Here is a 13,094-nt window from a genome sequence, read left to right as displayed (position 1 = left end):
ATGAAGCCCTGTGCTAGTTGCCTTACCAATTCCCACCCTCCTTCCCCCACTCCCTTAATCCTCCTTCCCCCAGAACCCCTGCCCTTCTTTCTTGCTAACAAAACTGTAGTTTTGTTCATCAGGACATCATTACATCAGGAGTGGCAACAAGACAGTATTTGTATAGCGGCAAGAGCATGTGCTTTGGGGTCAGACACACTAGGATCCAACCACATTCCTGTCACCTGTGCACAGGATGACCTTGAGCATAGCAGTCACCTTCTCTTAGTTCTGGTTACCTCAATTGTGAACGAGGAATGGTAGTACCTTAGGGAGGAAAGGTAGCTAGTGCCTGCCCTTAGCAGTACTCAGTAAATGAAAGTTTCTTCTTCTACAGACCTCCTCTTACCCTCAGACATTCGGTGTCCAGCCTCAGCCCAGCCCATGCCCTGTCAAAATTGTATCTGACCTTTTAGACACAGCTAAAATATCACCTCCTTTACAAAGCCCTATGTTAATTGCCTGACCAGTCCTCATCTTCCCTTCTCCACCCTCTTAATCCTCCTCCACCCCCCATCAGTCCTGCCCTACTTTCTTGCTAACAAAACTGCAGATTTGTTTTTCCAGCTCCAGTTAGTTGTTTTGTCAGCCTCCCTTGTAGCTGAAGTTGGCTGGGGTTCTGGGAAGGGTTTTGCTTCTCCTGACAAAAGAAGCCAACAGTGCTGGTGCTGTGTCTTGCCTCTCCTTCCTTCCTTGAACATAAATGTGATGGCAGGAGCAACAGTGGCCACCTTATGACCATGAGGAAAAGCCAAAGTAATTGCAGAGATGTTGTTGAGCTGCCAAGCCCTTGTCAGCAGCTGCCTGCTTTCTTGTTATTTAAGGAAAATAAAACTTTATAGTCAAGATTTTTGATATGAACTTTCCTTCTCTTACATTATGTCTGTTAATTGAGCACCTACTGTGTGCTAGAACTGGGGATATATGGTGAACAAGTTGCATCCTTGTCCTCAAGGAATTTCTTGATGGATCAGGAGCCTGTGGGAATCCAGGGGCCAAATCAGACCAGGGTCAGTCAGGGAAATTTCCTGAAGGAGAGAATGCTGGGGTGAGTTTAGAAGGGCCAGAGGGGGGATCCCTGGGTGGCTCAGTGGTTTGGTGCCTGCCTTTGGCCCAGGGCATGATCCTGGAGTCCCAGGATCAAGACCCATGGCCGGCTCCCTGCATGGAGCCTGCTTCTCCCTCTGCCTATGTCTCTGCCTCTCTTCTCTCTGTGTGTGTCTTTCATGAGTAAATAAATAAAAATCTTAAAAAAAAAAAAAAAAGAAGAAGAAGAAGAGCCAGAGGGGACAATATGCAAAGGCATAGAGGCAAGGGGCCTTGTCCCACATGGGAAACAGTGGCAGGAAGCAACTCTGAAGAAGAAGGAGGTTGGGGGGAGGCCCAGGGAGCACCCCCACCTTGTCTCTGGGCATGTTGCTCTCCTGAGCCTAGTCAATTCTGCCTTGTGCCAGACTTGACTTTCTTAGGGTAGGGCACCTTGTTGCACAACTCCAAGGACCACTATTCTTAGTCACACACAGATCTCTGCTAAGGGCTCAGCAGGATGCATCCCCTCCACTAGAGCCTGAACCCAGCCAGGGGGGGTGGGGACAGAGACTAAGACTGATTCATTTCTGGGTCCCCTGAAGCCTGCACAGGACCTGGCAAAAAGCAGAAATGATGATGATGATGATGATGACAATGATATAAACAAGTACTTCCCAACTGCCAAGCAACCATCTGAGCACATTACAGGTGTCCTCTCATATGCTCCTCACCACAACTCTGGGACGGCTCGCTGTGGTGGTGCCCACTTTAGAGATGGCGCGGGGAGACTAAGGAACTTTCTCAGGGCTGTAGCTAGTAAGTGGTTGAGCAAAGGTAGTTGCTCTGTCCGTGTTGGGAGGTGGAAGGAGTGAAGCTGTCATCTCTACTCAGGCCCCTGTCATTAGCACTGGAATGAAGCCACTAAGTCATGGGAGTGCTATGCAAATGATGATGACTTGGCTTGTAGTCAGCCATTGGTGGGGCCCTGAGCAGTGTCCTTAAGGCCAGGGGAACTTCCTCAGGAAACTCATCCAGCAGAAGGGAAGAAAATGGAGCTTTTGTGAAGATTGGACCTGAGGGAGCCCTCTTTCTCCTTTTAGTGTCCTCACCCCATCCCTCCTCTACCCACATTTGTATTATAAGAAAGTATAAATGGAATTAAAAAAATTAAAGCTCAAGAATCAGTGCACATGGGACGCCTGGGTAGCTTAGCAGTTGAGCATCTGCCTTCAGTTCAGGGTGTGATCCTGGAGACCCAGGATCAAGTCCCACATCGGGCTCTCTGCATGGCGCCTGCTTCTCCCTCTGCCTATGTCTCTGCCTCTCTGTGTGTGTGTGTCTCTCATGAATAAAAAAATAAAATCTTAAAAAAAAGAAGAATTAGTGCACAAGGCAATGCATAACTCAAAAGGACAGCACTCACAGTGGAGCATCAGCCACTGGCAGAGGGATGTCTGGGACGGGTTTCAAAGCTCAAGTTCACCATGTGCAACCTCCTCTGGAGCAAGATGGATGGTGGGGTGTTGAGACACGAGAAGTGAAGAAAGCAGAAAGAGGAAAGAGAACACAGTATGTTCCCCAAGATCTTATTTCATGAGTGCAAGGCTTATATTATGCAGCAAGAAGCTGAGTTTCATATAGACAAGTGACTTGTTCTAGGTCTCCCAGCTGACAGGTGGTCTCGAATCAAAACCCTGCTCCAGCAAAGAACCCCATTCCTTGACCCTGGTTAGAGGCTCTTAAAGCCCCCTCTTGCAGGTGCTTCCCCCGCCCCCGTCCGAGGCTCATCCTACAAGGAAATGGAATGCCTGACTTCCTAGAATGTTTCTCCCAAAGACCCGGCCCTGCTGAGTCACTGGTGGTGCCAGGGCCTCTGTACCCACAGGTCTTGCTAAACTGGATTTCCCCTTTGGTTCAGCCTACATTTTCTAAGCTCCTACTGTCACAAGGGACTGGGCCCATGGTTGGATACTCGGGGACACCAAGCTGTCACAGTCTCAACAGTGCTTTTGCCGCCTAGCTCAGATAGTACCCACTCTACATGAGGAGCAAGTGAGCTGGGTGGCACAGAGAGAGAGAGGCAGAGACACAGGCAGAGGGAGAAGCAGGCTCCATGCAGGAAGCCTGACATGGGACTTGATCCCGGGTCCCCAGGATCAGGCCCCGGGCCGAAGGCGGCGCCAAACTGCTAAGCCTCTTGGGCTGCCCTCAAATAATCTTTACACCCAACGTGGGGCTCGAATTCACCACTCCATGATCAAGAGCCGCATGCTCTACTGACTAAGCCATCCAGGTGCCCCACCCCTCTTCCACTTTCATTGTGACATTGGGCCCTCCCAGGTTGTCCAGGACCATCCTCCTAAATTAAGGTTAGCTGATGAGCAACCTTACTTCCACCTGAATTGTTAATTCTCCTTTGCCAGGTAACCTTAGTTTCCAGAGATTAGGATGCAGATATCTTTGGGGGCGGTTACTCAGGTTGTCACAGTCCCTAACCCTAGTGCCTGCCACAGCCTGGAGCCCTGCAGGGGCTAAATGTCTTCCTTCTTATTCATTAGAGACACACAGAGAGAGGCAGAGACATAGTAGGAGGGAGAGGCAGGCTCCCTGACGGGAACCTGATGTAGGACTCAATCCCAGGACCCTGGGACCACGACCTGAGCTGAAGGCAGATGCTAAACCACTAAGCCACTCGGGTGCCCCACATCTTCCTTCTTTTTCTTTTTTTTTTTTAAGATTTTATTTATTTATTCATGAGACACACACACACACACACACACACAGAAAGAGAGAGAGGCAGAGAAGCAGGCAGAGAAGCAGGCTCCATGCAGGGAGCCCGATGTGGGACTTGATCCTGGGTCTCCAGGATCACGCCCTGGGCTGAAGGCGGCACTAAACAGCTGAGCCACCCGGGCTGCCCCCACATCTTCCTTCTTAAACCAGGTTCCCTCTCTGGCTCCACCATGCTCCTGGGAACCCCCCAAACTTCAAAGATAGAAGGATGCCCTGGCTCCTTTCTCCCCAGATAGCCAAAGCCTCAGTTTACCCCATTTTTCCTTCAAGAAGCCCTGGCTTTTCTGTTCCTACTGCCTCCCTCCCAAGAGATCTGATAAGGAGACTGAGGGTTTTGGAGTTGGTTATAAGTGTGTTCTTATTCCTGTCCCTTAGATGCCTGGCTCCTCTACAAAATGGAGTATTAATATATGTCCCCACGAGTGTTGTGGGGATTAAATAATACTGTGCCCATAACAAGCCTAGAATACTGGCACTTAATAAATAAGAGTATCCCCTCCCCTTGCTGATGCTCAATGTCTTCCTCATTTGTTGATGATCCAATTTCCCTTAGGAGCACAGTTGACAGGGTAGATTCCCAGGATTCTTTCCTTTGGAGGTTCCTGCTCGGGGGCTGGTGTTAGGAGCCAAGTTAGGGTTAGGATATGGCTAGGGGAAGTCTGCATTATTAACAAAGGCAACATCTGCTAGGCAGAGTGTGGTCCACTCAGACCACCAGAACTTTTCCCCTAAGTGTTAAAATAGTCTCCCTGTCTGCCTCTGGCCTTGCCCTTCCAAACACATTGCTGGAATGCCCTGGCCTTTAGTTTCCCCGTGTGTAGAAGTTGGGCTGCCCTCTACAAGTTTCTTCCAGCTTTGACATTCTAGGAAACTAGTGCTCCCCTGGTTTTCATGATTCATCTGGTCAGCAAAGAACTTTGGAACTCAGGGTTTATGAGACCTGCAGGAAAGCCCAGAACAGCATGTTCTAATAATAAGATACATATGGTATATGGTATCTCGTAGGGAACAGAGGCCCTTGGAGTGCTCCAAGAAAAAAGGAGATTTTGTATTCAAAGAAGTTGGTTCAACACTGCTTTCCATCACTGCTTTCCATACCCACCTTATTGCAGCTCCAAAATGTATGACTGTGTGGGCAGCCTGGGTGGCTCAGTGGTTTAGCACTGCCTTCAGCCCAGGGAGTGATCCTGAAGACCTGGGGATCCTGAAGACCTGGGATCAAGTCCCACATCGGGCTCCCTGCATGGAGCCTGCTTTTCCCTCTGCCTGTGTCTCTGTCTCTCTCTGTGTGTCTCTCATGAATAAATAAATAAAATCTTTAAAAAAAATGTATGATTGTATGATTGTGTATTAAAGGCTCTGAAAAGGAGCACCTGGGTGGCTCAGTTGGTTGAGCATCTGCCTTTGGCTTGAATGATGATCCCAGGATTCTGGGATTGAGCCCTACATCAGGCTCCCTGCTCAATGAAGAGCCTGCTTTCTTTCTACCTCTGCTGCTCCCCCTGCTTGTGCTCACCGTCTCCCTTTCTCTGTCAGATAAATAAATAAAATCTTAAAAATAATAATAAAAATAAAGACTCTGAAAAGGGCTGCAGGAGAAAAAGCTCTTTCACACTATTAATTCCAACCTTTCCCCAAAACATGCAAGTGCACAGTCCTTTACTCCAGAACGTGGTTCAGTATAGTCTGACGCAGCTTTGGGAAATGCCATCGGCTTCAATCCTTGACGTTCTCTAGGTCAGCCTCTCCATCCTAGAGTCCCAGCCTGGGCACTCCTTCAGTGCCAATTCCCTCATCCGGAGTTCCTCCACCTCCATCAGGACAGTTGGGGAGGGGAATAAATCAGAAACAGACCCTCGGAAATGAGGGGCATGGAACAGAAATGGTCTTTTCACCAGCTTTGGGATCCCAAGGTGTGGGTGGTAAATCCTTCCAACAACCCCAGGCAGGGCTCGGGGTGGGGGTGGGGGAAGAAACTGAGTCAGCTGTCATGAGATCAAGAACATGGTCCTGGCCCTGTCTCCAACTCACCCTGGGCCCTCGGGCGCAGCACTCTCCCTTCTAGGTTCTTATTCTCATCTACAAGACAGAGAATAATGTCATTTATGTTATTTATATCTTAGAATGCATGTATGGGGTTGTGGGTAGGAAAGTACATGGTAAAATTACCATTCCCTTTTGCCAGAACGTTATACTGAGAGGTATGTTGTTTTTTTTAAGATTAAAAAAATAAAAATAAATAAAAATTAAAAAAAGATCTTATTTATTTATTCATGAGAGACAGAGAGAGGCAGACACAGGCAGAGGGAGAAACAGGCTCCATGCAGGGAGCCTGATGCAGGACTGGATCCCGGGTCTCCAGGATCACACTCTGGGCCGAAGGCAGGTGCTAAACCGCTGAGCCACCCAGGGACCCCATACTGAGAGGTATCTTGATTAAGTCACTGCTTCAATGGGGGCTGACAGAGCCTTTTGAATTCATGCTTTATCACTTTACTTCTCAGCTTCATGACTTTGAGTAAATCACTTCTCTGAGACTCAGTTTCCTTGTCTGTAAAATAGGGATCAGTGTCATTGTCTTGCAGGGTTGCTGTGAGGATTGAAATTAAAAGGACTTTACTTCTGAGCTCCCTGGGAATAGGAATCGTGTTTTTCTTGCTCTCTCTTACATTCTAGCCCCTGGCTTAGACAAAGTGCTTCATAGTCATAAAACAAGTCATAAAGTACTGAAATTAAGAGCTTAGAGACATGCTAGCCTAGCAGAGTTTCTTTAGCAGCTCCCTCTTCACTTTATACTACTTGTTCATACCCCTTCTTCTTCCACACTCTCCCCTTTCCTGCCCCATGCTCACCCCACCCCACCCCCACCTCAGCTCCCCAGGTTTGGCGACCTCTCCCTTTCTCCAAGCTACAGGTCCACAGAGTTGTAGCCAGGAGACCAAAACTGAGGCCCAGAAAGGGAAAGGGACTTGCCCAGGGTCACATAGCAAGACATCTAGATATGAACTCAGATCTGAGTCTGAAGTCAAGTGTGAGGGGAACCTCACAGAGGGAAAGAAGGAAGATGCTTCAGTTCCCACCTCCTCCACCATCTTATCCCCAGTCCATCCAGGCAGTTTAATGGTGAGATAACAACCCACGCTGCCTAGCCAGCTGACCACACACCAGATGGACCTGTTATGAATGTATATGACCCTTTTGGCCACAGCACACTCCACAAAGTAGCCAGGGCCTGAGGTTGCCTCTGAGCAGTGCAGGGTGGCACCTAGGCTGAACTAAAAAGGGACAAAATCTAGTCTGTGCAGAGAGAGGATTGGTTGAAGGCTGTTCATACAGAAAGACCTAGGAGTTCTAAAAGACCCTCTGAAAGGTAAATAAATGTCAGCACAATCATCTAACTTGGTGTCTAGCACATGGTAGGTGCATAAGCAATGTTTGTTAAAGTGTAACATGAGCCAACAAGGTGATAAAGCTACAGAGCAAAGCTAACAGTTTTAGGTCGTATCAACAGAAGGACATAGTCTATAGTGAAGAAGATGATCCATATCTCACCATCTCCCAACCTAGGTTCAATCCTGGGTTCTGAACAGAATAGAGTCTGGACAGAGATAATCCAGGGGACATGTGGGATATTAAGATCAAACCCAAGAGAAATGTCTGGAGGAGTAGGGCACTAAGCCTAGGTAGGGATAAGCATTGCATGGACAGACCTGGTCACCATCCCCAAGTGTTCACAGGGCTTCCTGCAGGACAGAGGGACTAGATAGGGCTATTGAGCTCCAGAGGTCAGGACCTTGGGATGTCACCAGGGCAGATTCCAGCTCAAGATATAAAATAATTTTCTAAAATTCCTTTTTAAAAAAAGATTTTATTTATTTATTCATGAGAGACACAGACACACACAGAGAGGCAGAGCCATAGGCAGAGGGAGAAGGAGGCTCCCTGCAAGGAGCCCAATATGGGACTTGATCCCGGGACCCCAGGATGCCTGGGTGGCTCAGCAGTTGGGTGTCTGCCTTCGGCTTGGGGCCTGATCTCAGAGTGCAGGGATGGAGTCCCACATTGGGCTCCCTGCAGGGATGTGAGACTCAATCCCAGGACCGGGACTGCGCCTGAGCCAAAGGCAGACGCTCAACCACCGAGCCACCCAGGCGTCCCATATTCCTACTTAACTTTTAACTAAAAATCACTAACAGTATCTAGTTCAACCTTGATGTGCACCCTCTCAGGCACTGAATGTCATGCCTACTAAGTGGGGTTCCCAAGGCCAAGGGGAAGCTCCATAACAGACAGGTCTGCTGCGGTCCTGTCTTTCATTTCTTTATGGTCAGCCTACTGCAATGTATTGCGGCACCCTGGTGCCAGGTTGGGTGGATCTGAGCATCGAACAATGCGTTTTAACTGAATCAGCTCCTGCAGAGTGTATGAGTGGCTTCAAAGAGTCCCTGCAAAGAACCACGGATGTAGATAACTCTAATCCAGAGAGTGCAAGCGACCAGCAGGAAAAGTGCTGGACAGACAAAAGTGCTCCCCACTCGAGGCCATCATCAGCCACCTTACTATGTTGAAAACAATGATGAATGGGATCTCATACACACGGTATGGCTTACTGAAATAATAATAGAACTACTGGCAAGGTGGACTTCCATCCACTGTTGTTGGTGATTAAATTCACACTGAGTGTATATTGGGCCTTTGGACATTAGCTAATCATCACAGTATTTGTATATCATTTCTAAATCTATAAATATGCATCTGTTGGGGGTGCCTAAAGCATTTTTCTTTTTTAAAAAAGATTTTATTTATTTATTTGAGAGAGGGGTGGGAGAGGGAGAGAGAGAGAGAGAGAGAGAGCACAAGCACACAAGGGGTGGGGAGAGGCAAATGGAGAAGCAGATTCCCCACTGAACAGGAAGCCCAATGCAGGACTCGATCCCAGGACCCTGGGATCATGACCTGAGCCAAAGGCAGATACTTAACTGACTGAGCCACCCAGATGTCCCTAAACCATTTTTCTTGAGAAGCATGTACAATCAAAAAGTGTGGCAGGAGGGGTGCCTGGGTGGCTCAGTGGTTGAGCACCTGCCTTTGACTCAGGTCAGGATCGTGGAGTCCCAGAATCGGTGTGGTCTGCCTCAGGCTTCCTGCGGGGAGCCTGCCTCTCCCTCTGCCTAGGTCCCTGCCTCTTTCTCTGTCTCTCATGAATAAATAAATAAAATCTTTAAAATTAAAAAAAAAAAAGTGTGGTAGGAGCACCTGGGTGGTTCAGTTGCCTGGGTGTCTGACTCTTGATTTTGGTGCAAGCTGTGATCTCAGGGTCATGGGGCAGAGCCTTGTGTCAGGCTCTGCATGCTGGTTATGGAACCCACTTAGGATTATCTCTCTCCCTTTCCCTCTGCACCACTCCCTTCCCTGCCCAGTTTTCTAGCTCTCTCTCTCTTCCTCTCTCTCAAAATTTTTTTTTAAAAAAGTGTGACAACCATTACTCCAGATCCTTAGACCCAGTTAGACACTAAAGGATGCTGGGATGCTGGTCCCTGTTTGGTTTGGGGCTGAATCAGATTTGTTTCAGATTTAGGAACTAAGAAAAACTAGCGGGGGAGTGTGCCCCCCAATAAAAATTGTTGAGCCCCTCCCCCCACAACATTTGGAGATTAATGGAAAGAAACCAAAAGCTCTTTTTTTTTTTTTTGAAACCAAAAGCTCTTAAAAGGTTTTCCCCAGCTCTGACTCTCCAAGGTGGGTGCCTATTTAATCAGCCAGAGCCAGTCCAGCCTCCTTTCTCATTCTGTCATCTAAGTTTCTTTCTGTCTCCTCTCTCTTTTCCATCTTTTTCTCTGGTCTCTCTCTCTCCCTCCCTCCCCACCAACACGTATGCAATTGACAACAGCAAAAACCAGAAAAGAGGCATCCAGTTTAAGAGAAGGAGATTGCTCAGTCTTTAATGTCAGACAGACCTGGATTCAGTTCCCACCGCTATCCTCCACAGACTGAGATCATTGCATGGCAGCTACATTCATTCTCAGAGCCTCAGAATCCTCCCCTGGAAAAAAAGGCATGCCTGCAACTCAACAATAAAATGACAACCTACTTTTAAAATGGTCAAAGAATTTGAACAGACATTTCTCTGAAGAAATGGGCAGTAGCACTTGGAATGATGTTCAACATCTTTTTATTAAGAGAAATGCAAATCAAAACCACAATGAGAGGGCACCTGGCTGCCTCAGTTGGAAGAGCATATGACTCTTAATCTTGGGGTTATGAGTTTGAGCCCTATGTTGGGTGTAGAGATTACTTAACTAAATAAAACTTGAAAAACAAAACAAAACCGCAATGAAATACCACTTCATACCCTCTAGGATGGCTACAATAAGAAATCCAGATAATAACAAGGGCAGACAAGGATGTGGAAAATTTCGAGCCTTCATGCACAACTGGTAGGATTGTAGAATGATACAGCCACTTTGGAAAAGTTTAGTGATTTCTCAAAATGTCAAACATAGATTCACCATATGACCCTGCAAGTACACTCCTAGGTATACACTCAAAAGAAGTGAAGACCTATGTCCGCACAAAAAATTCATACATCAATGTCCTCGGCCGCTTTATTCATAATGGCCACAAAGTGGAAACAACCCAAGCTGATGAATGAATAAACAAAATGTGATACAATCGTACAACACCATTCAGCCAGAAAGAGGGAAGAAACGCTGGTAACAGACTACAACATGGGTAAACCTTGAAAGCATGATGTTAAGTGAAATAAGCCAGCCAAAATTATGATATAATCCCATTTATATAAAATGTCCAGAATAAGCAAATCCTTACAGATAAAATCCACAAAGTAGGTTAGTGGTTGCCATGGGAAGGAGGAAATGCAGGGTGACTGCTAAAGGGTCTGGGGTTTATTTGGGGATGACAAAAATTCTAAATTAGATAGTGGTAATGGTTGCACCACTCTGTGAATATAGAGTTACCAAAAAACACTGACTTGGACACTTTAAAAGTGTGAAGCTGATGGCATGTGAATGAGATCTCAATAAAGTTGTTACTGAAAAAAAAAAAAAAAAAGAATGAGGCCTCCCCCTCCCCCACCCTAGAGTTGCTATGAAAGTGGAGTGAGGCCCCTGGCAACGGGATGCCCAGCACATCCCCAGGGTGGAGCCCATGCTGGAGAGAGAGAGCGCTCTTTTACAGGGGCCTGGAGAGGATTTGAGAGCACAGGTACCCGGGCGTTTTAGAGGGCTACGCCAGCCCCAGTTCGACGAGTTTCAGAGACAAGAGGGATCCCATTATTTATAGATCTGTTTGGTTTGGACCCAAAACAAAACACCGCACACTTCCCTCACCGCAACTCCCCACCAACACGCACTCCTGACTCAACATTTTTCTGGCAGTTTCTAAACAAAGCAGTATAAAATAACCAGCACGTGCCTATCATCTTTCTTACCCCCCTTAAAAAGAAATCGGATTGGCTGGAGGCCTGAAGGCCAATTGAGAGGAGAGGGGTTGGGATGCTCCCTCGGAGCGCGGGGTGGGGGTGGGGGGGCTCCTGATGCGGAGGGGGGGGGGTGGGAGCGGGACAGGGAGGGGCGGGGCTCCCCTCCCCCAAGGCCTGGCTCTGCCTCTTCAGCATTTTCTCCCCAAAAGTGCCTTTGAGCCCAAAGCTGAGGAGACGACTGGCTTCCTCATCCTCTCCAGCCCACCAGGCCGGGCAGGAGGGCGCCTTCGGAGGGGCCGGGAAGGCAGCCGCCTTCGCTTGTTGGTCAAGCACAGAGACTGGGACGTTTTGAGGGGAAACACCTTCGTCTTCCCAAGCGTTTGGTTCCACAAAGGCAGAGCGGGCGAAGCCTTCAGAGCCCTAGTTTGGCTCTTCATTCTACAAATGGGGAAACTGAGCCCTCAAAGGTTTTTTCTGAAGGTCCTGCAGCAGGTCAGCGACAGAAACAGGAGTTGGGTCACCTGCTGTGGCAGGACCTGGCCTGGCCGCAGCCTCAAGACACCCCAGGGAGGTGCATATTTGTCATCCTCCCCCGATACTTCTAGAGGAGGAGGCAGGTGCTCAGCCAGCTAGGCAGGCGCAGAGCTGGGATCCAATCCAGGCCCACCGAGGAGCCCCAGAATGTCAGGCCGGTGGGAGAGCCCGTCCTCCTAAAGACCAGCGCTCCACTCGCCCCTCACCCGGCACGTGTCCCATTACCTGCGGTCCGGAGGCCGGTGTGCGCCGCCCGCGGAGCCGTGTGCGCGGTGCAGACGCCGGCGGGCCGGGAAGAGCGCGGCCGCGGCCAGGCCACGCCCCCGTGACCGGGAGGGGCGGCGCGGGACTTGCCCGGGGCCCCGCTGGCTCACCCGGGTGGCATTCCTTCCTGCTGGTGCTATCGGCCCCAGGCCTTCCTGTCTGACTGGAGTCTTCCTCCTGACACCCCAGGCACCGCAGATGGGGCGGCTAAACCCTCAGACCCGCGCCCTGGGCAGGGCCATGACTGCTGACTCAGGAGGCAGCGACGGAGGGGGTAGTCGCAGCGCCCTCGCTGGGCCACGCTCTGGGCACAGAGAAGGTGGGGTGTGTTCCAGATTCCCACCTCGTTGGTGAGTCTGACTCAGGACCCAGCCGTGTGGGCCAACCCAATGCCTTCCCAAGGGGTGAGCCGGGCAGGCAGCAGGACGGGAGGCCCCAGGGCTCAGAGGACCGGGGGGACTCCTGTGAATGGGACTGGCGGTGCCCTCTCCTGGTGAGGAAACTGGGCAAAGGCTAGAATATCCATTGCCTTGTGGAGACAGGAAAAACACAGGTCCCAAGGGGGTGTGTGGGGGGGGGGACTGACCTACAGTGAGTCCAAGAATAACCCCAGCTCCGCCTGCCTCTGCTGCTTACTGATCAATTTGGAAGTAGGACAGTAAACATGTCCTACACTGTCCTGGGGAGCACCCAGGCCAGCTAGAGACAGGCCATGACAGGCCCCAAGAGGGCAAGGCCCAGGGAGCTGTGGGTTCCCAGGAGGGCTTCCTGGAAGAGTTATTTGCATCTTAAGCTCAGGCCAAAATCTCAGAGTCGTCCCTGACTCTGCGCTCTCATACTCTGTATCTGGCATATCTGGAAAACCCTGTTGGCCCCACCTTCAACATCCCAAAGCCAAACTCTTGTCTCCACTTCCATGGCAACCACCCTGGTCCAGCCAATATGATCACTAGTCTGTTTGCTTCTGCCCTCAGCCTAGTAACTGTCCTAAGCA

General features: G+C 49.4%; 1 protein-coding gene across 4 annotated transcripts in view; it reads right to left on the bottom strand.

Annotated features, from left to right (window-relative positions):
• TMEM40 (transmembrane protein 40) overlaps positions 1-12,489 on the bottom strand; it is a 43,665-nt gene extending 31,176 nt beyond the window's left edge. For 2 of the 4 annotated variants that reach the window (XM_072785073.1, XM_072785074.1), the window contains exon 1: positions 12,062-12,489. The gene's annotated coding sequence lies outside the window, so the exon portion shown is untranslated. Of the gene's footprint in view, positions 1-9,818; positions 9,880-12,061 lie in introns of those variants that run through there. The other 2 variants (XM_072785071.1, XM_072785072.1) reach the window with 2 other exon arrangements.
• Between the last annotated feature and the right edge of the window lie 605 nt (positions 12,490-13,094).

The sequence above is a fragment of the Canis lupus genome, chromosome 19, assembly GCF_048164855.1.
Source record: "Canis lupus baileyi chromosome 19, mCanLup2.hap1, whole genome shotgun sequence".
Lineage (NCBI taxonomy): Eukaryota > Metazoa > Chordata > Mammalia > Carnivora > Canidae > Canis > Canis lupus.
This window is presented reverse-complemented; position numbering and strand designations above follow the sequence as displayed.